At 43.2% G+C, this 13,013-nt stretch overlaps 1 protein-coding gene across 39 annotated transcripts in view; it reads left to right on the top strand.

Annotated features, from left to right (window-relative positions):
• The first annotated feature begins 465 nt into the window (after positions 1–465).
• The window catches only part of SYTL2 (synaptotagmin like 2), a 411,708-nt gene continuing 399,160 nt past the window's right edge, over positions 466–13,013 (top strand). For all 39 annotated transcript variants that reach the window (XM_086933941.1, XM_086933940.1, XM_086933962.1 and 36 more), the window contains exon 1: positions 466–604. The gene's annotated coding sequence lies outside the window, so the exon portion shown is untranslated. The remainder of the gene's footprint in view (positions 605–13,013) is intronic.

Genomic DNA, 13,013 nt, shown 5'->3' with positions numbered 1-13,013 from the left:
GAGAAATCATGCTTTGGTTACATATTTAATTGTTTTTTTTATCTTGGAAGCTCTTCAGAATTGCTTCCAAAATCTAATGTTTTACCGAGTACATTTTGAAGAAAAGTGCTGTAATAAAAAAAAAATCCCACTGCATATTTAAATAATGTTTGTGAGGAAACCTTTCTTCAGAAGGTGCGTCAGGCTCGCTCGTTATTTACTGGAATATGGTGCTCGCATAATGCAAGCAGGGTTGTTTTTTACAGTTTGGCCCTGTTTGTTAACTAACATTCTGTCACATAAAAAAGCGCATCCTTGGTCGCCAATGTAGTAGAAACAGCGTCGAATTTATATAACAAGTCTTTGAAACATCCCCGGGCACCGCAGAAGCCACGAGCGGCTGTGTCTCCGGGGCAGGAGAGAGGAGCGAGGGAGCCAGCCCTGCCAGCCGGAGGCGGTGCAGCTGGGACTTGGGCAGTCTGGGCAGGGCAGGGCGCCACCGCCTCCCTATTGGTGCGCGCCCACAGACCTCGCCCAGCTGCTGGAGAACTTTCGGCACTTCTCGCTGCTCGCACAGAGGCACTCATGAAGATCAGCCGAGCCTGACAGGGAACACCGGCCGGAGGTACCGTCCCCTCTCCTGCACAGCGCGTTGCGCTTGCGCCTGGTGTTGCGCGCGTTGCGCGCTGCTTCTCCAAAGCGCTGTCTGTTCTGCGTGCGCGATAAGAAATGTGTGTACGTTTAGCAGGAGAATAAGCGCCCCGCGAGAGGCTGTCAGCGCCGGGAGCGCCTTGCTTGCCTTTATATGGCTTCAATTGTCTCACTTGTTCAAACAGGAAGGAATATTTGCAGGGAAACTTGTGCATTCCTCGCTAGAGCCGGCGCAGAAAGTTGTGCGCCCTTAAAGCAAGATGCGCGGCTCCTGGAGGGAAATGTTAGCCATATTTTCAGGTTTCCAGAAGTGTAAGGCTGCGATCAAATGAATTGGTGTAAACTGAGTAAAAACTAGAGTTGCGCGTTTGTTTTAGGTTCTGCTTCGATATTAAAGCGCATAGTGATTAAGGCGAACAGTAGCGCCACAGCAGACCGATCTCTGTTGAATGAAGCAGCCCCCTCTGGTCGGGTCTGTCAGTGACTTTGGCAGCTCGCTGTTGGTTAAACCTCGTTTTTGTGCGGCTCAGACAACCCTTGAACAATCCCGCTGCCATTTCTGTGCCTACTGAACTGCCAGGGGGTTCAGCGTTGGCCGTATTTTGGCAATGGGTGTTTCTTTAGCAGACTTCCCTCTGCTGGTTTTTTTTAGGTGTGTTTGTGGGCAGGGCTGGTGCACATTTAACCTGCTGGCTACTTCTACCTTGGGGTGTGTGTCTGCTGCCATGGCCGTGTAATTAGCAGTGGTTGAACTACGTTCTTGAACATGTTCTAGTGCCTCGAAGTAGAGCTTGCACCGCACTTGTCGCTGTTAGGACTTATGCCAGAGTGGCTATGCGGTAAAAGTCTGCACTTCTGAGTTGTAAAACTAAATTCATATGTACACTGGTCTTGTGTCTTTTTGTTTATTCCCTCAGATTTGCATCTCAAAGAGCTAGCCATGCATTTCCGTATAACTGATGGAAGAATAGAGTACAGAAACCAGGCATCCCAATAATGTGGTATTATGGGTATCAACAGGGAGAAAGCCAGGGAGAGACTCAAAGCAGAGAGAGAGAGAATGAAAGGAAACAGACAAAGAAAGAAAGAGGCAAAAGGAAATGAGACACAGACTTGGAGAAACACAAGGGAAAAGAAACAAAAAAAGAGTGTTAGAGAAAAAGTAAGAACGAAACATAAACATACAGAGAGAGAGATAATGAGAGGGGAAGTGGGAGAAAACAAAACGAGAAGAACACAGCAGACACAAGGAAGGGATTGAGCCCCATTCCCAAGGAGAGGAATTTGCTGGCATGAGATTTCTCCTAGTTTGGATCAAATTTTAGACTTTTGTGGAATTCTGAAAGAATTTCGGAAATTCTCCCGAAGCTCTATGAAAGTAGTAGTTCTTCAGCACTGATCACATGTGCAGTGTTTATGCGTGCAGAATATCACTGGTGGAATCTGATGCAAACATGCATTTGCTCTTGCTCCATGTGGAAATTACCCTTCCTCCTTCCCCACTCCCCAGACATGGGAATGTTGTTCCCGAATCCTACCCTTGAAACTGACCTATCCCTGCCCTTGACAGGTGTTAATTTTATGGTGGAAACTGTGCACATTGTCGACGAACAGCCACAAACCTATGAGTCATTGAACGGTCACCACTTTTACAGATGGGTCCACCAACCAACAACCACACACAACCACATCCTACCTCTTCTACTAAATTTGCGAATGCGTAAATTACACCGTACTTGCTGAATGCTCATATCTGCAGCTGTACTTCGCACATGGAAAATATCACCTGTCTTGGTTCTGTGAACCAGGACTTGGGATTTCTGTGTGAAAAATGAAAAATTGTATACCTAAGTTGAACTTTGATGAGTGAAGTGGACCTTGGAATGAGAAAGGAAGGAGAAGAAAGAGGGTGTGAGACGCGATGTAGTTAGTTAGAGCTCTCAAGAATCTGTTTGATTTGAGTGTCACATCTAGTCTGGTTTGAATTCCACTTTTTTTTTTAAAGTATTTTTTATTGCAGAATTATAAAATTCACAATATCCACATTCCTGGTTTTAATTCCACTTTGAACATAACTCGAGACTTAACCTACCTCATCCATACATTCTAACACCTAGTAATAGCCTTTATATCCTTTTCTGCATTGCATGAAAAAGATGCACTGTGACCTAATGAGTGCATGCACTTGTCGATGCATTATTTTAATACTGCTTTATTGCCAATAGTGGGCAGGTGCATTCCTGTGTGGACGAGAATGGTGTTGGTTTTTGGAACATATGTGTGGGAGCAAGTGTTTTTCACAGGGTCTGGAGAAGTCCTCCAATTCATGCCCTCGGGCGATGTAGAACCATCAAGTGGTGTTTGCACCCGGAGCAGGCGGTGCGAAGAAGCTGTGCGAGTTCCTGACATGTTGTCTGTACAGTGTCGAGCAAGCTGGTGGTGGGATTGTGCAGTAGCTGTGCAGTGATGATGACTGAGCTATCTGTGCTCATGGAACAGTATCAAAGATGTGTGCCAACTTGTGGTGCAGAGAGTAGGTGTGGTTAAGTCCATGAAGGTTAATACATACTCGTGTATTCAGTGTGGTCTTTTTTTGTGTGGTGTAGGTGATTAGTTGCAGTTATTGCTTAGTTTGTGCCAGTGGTTGCTTATACTGAGAACTGGGACTAATGTTTGGTAACTTGCATATATATTTAGGTCCAGCCTGCCAGACAGCGCAAAGTGTTCGGTTGCAAAAGACCTATCGTGAACTCACAGTGGATTTAGAGTCTGTCCATAGCTTACCATTTGTTGCCGGTATAGCATTTGCATTAGTTTGCATTTTATTTGTTGGCTTGAGTGTGCTTTCCTTCCTCTTCTTGTGTTTGTCCCTCTAATGGAGCATCTCCTCTTTACTCGTGTCCTTCCACTGATCAGTTTTAGGGAACTATTTTTTTTGTTGCTTAAGCAAACCATGGGAGTGTTTGTGTTTTCCAGTTATCTCCCTCTTATGCTTCTCCCCCATGCTACATGTTGTTCTCTCACATCTATGTGGTTCGCTTCCCCCGCACTCCGTGTTGTGCTTTCTTGTCTGTGTGCTCCTCTCTCTCCCCAACTCTCCGTGTTGCTCTCATTCTCTTGTGTGCTTCTACTGGTCTCATTCTTGCTCTCCCTCATATGCTGCTTTTTTCCCTTCCTCATTAACTCCCTGTGGCTTTCCCTAGTCTAACTGCTCCTCAGTTGCCCCCACCCCACAGTCATATTTTTAATTTTTTTTTTTTACATTTCTTCACATAATAAACGTAGAAGAGCGCTTTCACATTAGTTTTTAAAAATATTATTCATGATTTGATTAGGATTGGTAGATAAAAAAGGCACTCACATCATTTTTGAAATGTGCATGTATGATCACACACATGCACTTGTGTAATGATGCATGCGCATGCAAAGGTCACCACATGTGTATGCATAGACATGAATAAAGCACACTAGCTCAGCCAATTGTTCTCAATGGTGGCACATACTGTCTTTGCTAATGCTTGTTTATCATCAGTCTTCACCCCAGAACAAGAGAGATAGAGCCAGACAAGGGAAAAGGAAGGAAGCAGAGAAAGATAGGCAAACAGTGACCAAGGGAGAAAGCAAGGATGAAAAAGGACCTGTCAGTAGGAGATAAGGAGACAGGAATGTAGGGTAGACCAAGAAGAGACATGAGGTGGAACCAAAACTAGGCAGCCTCAGTATTCTGCAAACCTAAAATTCAGCAGCGCCGGTGGTGGGCTCCTAAGAACAATCTCAGTTCCTGAATTTATTTCTGTTACAAATTAAGGAGACGATGCAGTCAATGCTTTGTGAAAAGTTAGATTATATTCAATATTTCATATTCAAGTTTGATGTGCGTTCCAAAGTTTTGCAGCCTTGATTCCAATTTGAGATTTGTTCTATGCTGGGATTTCAATTAAAGGTGAGCGTAAACTTTGCCCGTTGTGACATTTGCTTACAGGAAGTAGACTTCTGTTCCGTGTAAGGTCTGGTGGCAAATGCCGACAACGCCAACCTGTGTTCTACAGATCTGCGATTGTAATTGTGTGAACACTGGTGGTTTTAGGTGAAGATGAGGTCTGTGGAAGCATTGAGGCAGCCATGCTGGGGTTAGGAGCAAGGGAGAAGCCAGAAAATTAAAATACCCCCCACATTGAACAATATATAGTGCTACATTTCTGAGGAGACTGAGAGATCCCAACCTTTCCTAAGAAGTGCTAAGGGACCTGTACCTCTGTAGAAAACTTGCAGAAAATTGTGCAAAATGATGGATATTACAGCATAATTTTAAGTGACTTTGGCGCTAAATTACAAACTTACTAATACTGACTTATTTATCTCATTCATTCTTTTCTGCATTCCATCTTCTTTCTTTCCTTTAATGCTTCTTTCTTTCCATCATCTTTCTTTTATTTTGTGTCTTTCATTCTTCTTTTCCATCTTTCTTTCATTCTGTCCATTCTTCTCTACTCCAACCAAACTATTTTTCTAGCTTTATATTCATTTTATTCTTATAATGCTCATTGTCCTTTCTTTGCACCTTCTTTACAAGTTTTCTCTTTGTATCCTTTCATTGTTAATTCTTTCTTTCTCTTTCATTCTATTGTACTTCCTTTCATCTCACATTTCCCATTTTCTGTTATTTCATTATATTTTCTGTCTTCTTCCTTTCTATTCTTCCATTTGTTTTTTTGTTACTTTTCTGACTTATTTTCTTCTTTCCACCCTTCATTCATTATCTTCATTCTTCCTTTGCAATTGTTTTGCTTATTTTATATGTTTCTTGCATAGTCTTTCCATCATGCTTCTTTTTCATCCCTTTCTTCATTACTTGCATTCTACTTTGTTTCCTTTGCTCTCCCACTCCATTTGCCTTTAACTCATTTTATCTTTGCCATTTCAATATGTTTTGTTCTTTCTTTCACCCTTTTTTCATCTTTTGTTTCCCACCTCCTAGCTGCGTTATTGTAGTTTATTAATACAGCATTTATTAGTTTCTGACTTGAGATTACTTGCAAGCCAGGGATGAAAGTTAGGAAGGACCATATAACAATGTAACCTGTCACAAAACCACCCCCGCTAAAACTAGTATAATGGGAGCTTCCTTATTTCCTTGGTTAGGATAAAATATTTGTATTCTACAGGATCTCCCCCGAAGCTCGGAAATTCCATCTATGGCATTGTTTTTATGATTGTTCCTCAAAGGGAATTCTCTCCTTACTGGTTGCACCAGCTCAGACACAAATTTCAGTCAAAGAGATAGAACGCGAGATAAGTTAGTGACTGATGCAACATTGGCTTAATTCAAGGAAAGACGAAAATAAGGACAGCAAGGGTTTAACTGTAATGAACACTGACATACCATCTACAGTGCATAAAAAACAGTAAGTTTTTCTGTCAGTCAGTCAGTCAAATTTCTTTATTTCGGTTAATAAAAACTATAAAATCAATGCAAAATTCATTATTACACATGTTAAAATTATAAAATTATACACATGATTACAATTCAACGTTTGCGAAATAAAGCAGTTAAAATCTTTGATACAAGGACAAGGTAAAATCAGTATCATAAAACCATAGACCCACCACAATTTCCGACAGTCCTCAGTGCATTATTACATAGATAAGTTTGATTTTTAAACAATTTCACCCTACAAATGAATTCAGCTGGGGGAGTCTCGTTTTGTTCAGGCGCGCTGCCGCTACCAGAAAGCTCGCTACGCTGTAGGTGACCTGGACAGAATCAAGCATTTGTAAGTGTAGAAGGGTTTCTGTCATTAGATAGACCTAGCTTGACCCAGTGACTTCCTTCTAATTGATATTATGTCTGTGGCACATTGAAGAAGGTGAAGTCAACAGACAGACATGTTTCAAAACTTAGATTATACTGTGAACTGATGCTGGCTCTGCTTTCCTCTAGTTCCCCTCACTCCTGTTTAGAGAGCTTATGTGCTTTGGCCCAAGAGGTACCAAAAGCTTGGTCTTGTTGGTGGTGACTTCCTCAACAAGGATCCTTTGTGCTTCGGAGTTGTATTTTCCTTCACGCAACTCAGTTGTCTTTGACCACCCGCCTTCAGTGTGCAGAGGTCTCCCATATGTAACACTTGTTATCAGAGTTATGTCTAGTTTAGTAGTCTTGCATACTGATTTTATTGCTCACTAGGATAAGACAGCTAAGTGAATAAGGAGCTTGCGGATGAGATGGGCCTGCAACCTGAAAGTCACAGTTCGAACCCCAATAAGAGCAAGCAAGCATTTTGTTCCTCCAAATACAAAAAAATGGGTACCGTTGAATTGGTTTATAGTTAACACCCGTTGAATAAATCCAGGTTAAATATTTTACAGAAAGGACCTTATTTGTTATTGTTTCTTTGGAGCAATTCAAATACTGCTGAGTCAAAAAAAAATCGTGACCCGGTATAGGTGTTCTTCGATGTTCCTTATGGCTTCTAGATGGGCAAATGACTCACCACAAGTCCATTTGAAAACTTTGTAAATAGTCTGTGAGCTAATACTGCGATAAAAGTACAAGTAAACTGGTACCACCCAATCTCTTTACAAGAAGAATTAGCCAGATCCTCCCTAACACATTACTAGACGAGAATGCCGCCCCTATTGTACACAAGAGATTTCACGCTTTACAAGTCAGATTTTCTGGACAGGTAATCACCGCCTTCACTTTGGAGGTGTTATGGCATTACTTGCTACACAGAGTGACCTTTTTGGGAATCGACAACCAAAAGATTTATGTTATCAGCATTTCTATACCTCACACTTTTTGCTAGAGTACAGTTATGGAGCTCTCAAGAACTGTTTCCAGTGAATCTTATTTTGCAACAAATTCACTATGTGTGGAGGCCACTGTTAATGCAGGGAAGGGCGTGTCCTTGCACAGCCACTCAGCATTTGTTACAGGTCAGTTCCACCACATCACAGCGTGCAAGAGAAGGCATCCTGCACAACCAGCTTACAGTTGCACAAAACACGCCAGCCTTTGAGCTCTCAAAACCAGAGAGCATCAAGTTAACCGGTTTTCGAGGGTCAGCTAATACACCTACATTCTTTCCAGCTGTCAACTTCTTAAGCTGGAGTATTTCCAAACCAGTAAGATTGCCTACTTAACATGCATTATTGTTTTTGTCAATGTAAGTTGGCAGCTTGCTCACTGTTGGCCAATGTTGATGCCAACAAAACAAAGCTTAAAAAAAAATCAATAGAGCACAGCACGAACGGGTATTATGTATTAGAGAGTCACTTTGGCCAGAGATCTGATTAGAGGCCAGTATTGACTGATTTTGATGAAAGAAATACCCACAGTGATGTTGTTTCAGATCTCTTGGAGCCTGGTGGCCATTTTGTTTACAGCCCTGGGGCTTGTAGCTCAAGAAAGTCTGTGGCAAACATCTATGACCTACATCCGGGGTTGGTCATGATGGTGAATGCCAATAGGAGATGACCACGATGGAAACAAAACATTAAAACTAATGCTGACGTTGGACGTGGCAGATGTTGATGCCTGCATTCGCTCTTTCTTTCTTGATTTGCTTCAGGGTTCAAGAGCAAGCCTTCTAAAACCTGAGATACTATCCTTTCAACAGGTCCAAGCCAACTTAGCTGCTGGGTCACTTCCATCATAAGTGTAGTTAAACTCAGAAGATGATGAGTCGTGAGTCGAAATCAAGCTTCTTCCCTCACGTCCGCTTGAGAAGAATCATTGTCTCAGGGTTCATGTTCACCGAGCTTGATCTCCTCCATGGTGGGTACCGCCCACATGACATCAGACATCACTGGGTTGATGGCCGGTAGTAGGAAGGCTCTGTACACATTTGGTGTTAGAACCCTACAACTTTACATCTGGACAAACCTGGCAAGCCCCAATTCCAAGATACACAACATTGCAAAATAACTTATGAGAGAGTAAATTATATCGGTCACACCTCTAGGTGTTCCCACAAAAGTTTAGTGGTGGCATTCATACAGCTTTAATGCGTAAACAGGTTAACAAACAGTAAAATTGCAAAAAACAGGGCATCATATCACCAAGGAATGTGTCACGATGGAAGACCGGGCGAAGTCAAGTGAAAAGTGACAACGGTGTTTAAATTTATCCGTGATAATGACTGTCAACAGCATTAGACTTTGTTGTGCAAATTGTTACGTATTAAAACATCGCTGGCAGCAACAAAAAACATATTATCTGGTGGTGCAATAAGCACTGTGCAGTTTCTGGCCAACAAATAAAAACACAGCCTACAGCTTTTACTACAAACATATTCAGATATAGCCAACTCAGATCTGTTCACGAAATCCAGCCAATACTTAGACAAATGAAAATCCTCCCAACACAATTCTCTGTGTTATATTAGCCCATGTATGTCTGAAGACCTGCTTCATGCACACCACACCACACCACAGGTCGTGCAGTACAATACTTGTATGATACAGAGTCCTATAGTGTATGTGGCCTTGTACGTGTTCTAAAATGGTTGACCTTGAAAGAAAAGACAGAGTTAACACATGAAAGCCTCAACCTAACTCTGCATTGCAAATGCCATGTTAATTAAAGTTCAGCGGCAGGGTACCGCTAGGCACATGATGCAAGCTCCAAGGTTGTGTTAAAGGGAGTTATTTAGGAACTGACATAAATGATTATGAAAAAGGCTGTAAAGGGCCCCTTAATCCAGATGGGAAAATCCATTCCCCAGTTGTTGATTGGCTGTTGGAATGTAGGAGTAGCACAGGAATGGGGGAGGAGTCGTGTGTGAGAAACTGCATTACTATTACAGCATTGTTGTGCATGGTGTGTAGGAATATCCCTGAATGTGAAACCTGGTTATTCACTGCTCCAGAAGTAAAAGTGGTAGAAAAATAATTTGTTTTTCACCACTCTTACATCAGAGTAGTGAAAATTCAGATTTTGAGTGTAGATGGGCGGCTGTCAGTGCAGTTCCTCATCCTGGTCCCTGGAGGCCCGAAGGAGGGGATGAAATGTGGTTTACAGACTGCCATCCCTCTGCCCTTTCCACACCTTCCACGAGACTCTATACACCAGAGGGAGGAGGGGAAAGGCATGGGATGCTCTGATGACGCCATCTTCCCACAGTCAGTGTTGATTTTTGCTGGCCAAGAATCTAAAAGAGGTATTCTTGCCATGTCACCTGTTTCCCACTCTCCCGTAGAGAGCGGACACAGCGGAACTCATGGTGGGATGAATGAATGAATGAATGAATAGATATTTGTAGAGCGCAACTATTGCATCAGAAGAAGCTTCCTGGCGCTAGCGAGAGACAGGTTGGGAGGGAGGTACAGCTCACCGAAAAGCACAGTAATGGCGAGGGAAGGCCAAAGCAAGGCGTGGGAGTGCGACAGGATGGCCGACATTCTTTTGTCCTCTTCGGGAATAGGAAAGTCCTATGGAAACCATTGGTAGAAATCAACCCTGTTATTGACTCCTACCCATTAATAATTCCAATCATTCTTCACATTATGTTGTATATGGATTTCAGTGATACCACTGACGTTAAAAAAGCAGAGAATGGCAGCGGTTGCCAACTGTTGTGAACTCCTGTCACTGTAAATGCAAGTTCATTGTACCCTACCTTGATGTTACAGTGCCTTTCACTCTCTCCTGTAGTTCTCTAGAGAACCAATAGAAGTAGGGAAAAGACTTATGCTGGAGGAGGGAGGTTAGCAGGAAGGGAAACATGATAGCTTTAATGTTATTTATGATTGTCTATACCATCTCTCTACACTATTTACTTTTTATGACCATAAAAATCTCTCAGGGGTGAGGAAGGGATATGGGGAGGCTATTTAAAATGTGCGTGTGTACTTGAGTTACTATCAGGATGGAGTGTATTTATATATCAGGGGGTTTGAGCAATGTAGCTAACCCAGGCTTTGCTCTCCTTACCTATAAAGTAATTTGGAACTCCACCTCCGAGTAGAAGATATCCCAGATGTTGTTGTATCTAAGACCAATTCTGTACGTTCACATAATACAAAAGACAAGCAAATGATGGATGGAATGCAGAACAAATCATACATTCACCCCCAATTAAGAGATCAGGGTTAAAGCTATCGTTCTTTTGCTCACCATTACACCCCAATTTAGACTCAGTCATATCCAAATAAGTCTTGGCCTTGCTCCTCTTGGGAACAGTCCAGCCCGAGCTGCCAAGCCTGGTCCTCCGTGGACCAGAAACATGCATCCTGGGACCGGTTTCAGGGTATCATCCCTCATCAGCTAGTCTAGCTTGAATCCAGTGGCACAGTGAGCCTAAGACCCACGTCTGGCCATACCAGGCGCACTTGGAGCAAGAAAGCAAAAGACACACAAATGATGGACGGAATGTGGAGCAAATCACACATCTGTGACTGAGGGTGAATGTTTGGCAATGTTCAGCATTCCTTTCATCTTTTTGTGTTGCATTTTCGCCCTAAGTTGGAAGGGTATGTCCAGATGTGGGTCCCGTGCTCGCTATGCCACCTGTTTCAAGCTACCCTGGCTAATGAGGGGTGATACCCTAAAACTGGTCCAAGGATGCTTGTTTTCCGGTCCAGGGAGGACCTTGCCTGGCAGGTCGGGCTGGACTGTTCCCATGGGGAGCTGGGTCGAGGGTGATTTGCACATGGTTGGGTCCAATCTGGAATGGTGTGGGAAGCAAAATAACGATGGATTAAACCCAGATCTGTGACTAGGGGTAAATGTTTGACAATGTCCAGCATTCCGTCCATCTTATCTGTTGCATTTTCGTCCTAAGTGGGAAAGGTATGCCTAGACATGGGCCCTGTGCTTGCTACGCCACTGTTTTCAAGCTAGCCTGGTTGATGAGGGGCGACACCATGAAACCGGTCCCAGAATGCTTGTTTTCCGGTCCAGGGAGGACCTGGCCTGACAGTTCAGGCTGGACCGTTCCCTTGGGGAGCAGGGTCAAGGATAATTTTCGTATGGCTGGGTCCAAACTAGAATGTCATGGCGAACAAAAAAACTATGGATTTAACCCAGATCTGTGACTGGGGACGAATGTTTGACAATGTTCAGCATTCAGTTCATCTTTTTGTGTTGCATGTTCACATAACACAACATTATACTAAACGCACATCAAAGCTCTTTGCTATGACTTGTAAGGACACTAAAACTACTGTTGGTATGCCTGTGCCAGCAAGGTGGTAAGCGTCTTTTGGTTTCTATATGGCTCTTTATGCTATGGTAAGGTCACCTGAAAGTGCTGAAAGTGAATAACTTTTGGATTGTAATAGAAGATGATGGACCCAATACAGAGGGCATGAGCAAGGAGCCTTGTGGATATAGTAGGCCTTACCAAAAGGTGAGTGTCTCTGCATTTTATAGCACAGCTGAGGTGGGAAAGAGGGGTAGAGAGAGTGAACAGGAGATGTAATTGAATATGTGGGGGAGATGAGAAGTGAACAGGAGAGGGCAAGAAGTCAAAGCCAGGTTGAGTGGTATTGGGGAAAAGAATTTTATAAGTCATGTTATAAGTCATGTTACACTTTGGGAGATGCTAGGAGAGCCCAGAGAGAGCACCTGTGAGTCAGCTCTCTCTTCCTATCCCTACAATGTCTACACACCATCCGAAGGAGCCTGAGCCCTTAAAGCTATGCAACCCCTCCACTTCACCCTTTGATACCTAGGAAGGAGATGTGCAGGTTTTCCTGATGGCTCTTGAGGGACATTTATGGGAGGGGAGGACATGGATTTGGGAGCACTGCAGGGCTTACCTTCAATGAACCCTGCACTGTTATGTAAAGACCCCAACAGTACAAGATGTGAGGGGATGGGAGGCTTTGCTTGGAGCTCAGAATATAGCACTGGTTTGAGAAGATTGCACATATAATGGACAAACATTTATACCCCTGCTGTAAACATCAGAAGGGGAAGTGGCTGCAGATATGTGTGTGAGTGGAAAGGTGGGGTAGTTTTCAAAGTTTTGCTTGTGTGGAATATCATATCCAGAGGCCCTGGTTTTGTGGGATAAAATGCCCTGATCCTACTCTTCTTCAATCTCGTATCGCAATCTCTTACTCCTGAGCCTCTCACTCTGGTCTCATTTCAACCTCCTACTCTTGAGCCCGCAGCCATTGCTTCATATTGTGCCTTCTTACTCCTGATCCCACCCCATCACCTCATATTGTGCCCTCACACTCCTGAGCCCTCAGGCTCACTTGTGATCTTTTGCTTGTGATTCTCCTTCACCACCAGCCTCCTAATCTTAAGCGAATTTGCCTGATTCCACTGTTCTCAGACTGACATCATACTCACTCCTGATTCAATACCAAGTCTTTTATTGTGAGCACTTCCTTCTGCGCTTCTTAGCTCACCAGTCTCTTTCCATGAACTT

Source organism: Lissotriton vulgaris, chromosome 8 (assembly GCF_964263255.1).
Source record: "Lissotriton vulgaris chromosome 8, aLisVul1.2, whole genome shotgun sequence".
NCBI classification, from domain to species: domain Eukaryota; kingdom Metazoa; phylum Chordata; class Amphibia; order Caudata; family Salamandridae; genus Lissotriton; species Lissotriton vulgaris.
The sequence above is the reverse complement of the archived record's forward strand: the minus strand, read 5'-3'. Positions and strand labels throughout refer to the sequence as shown.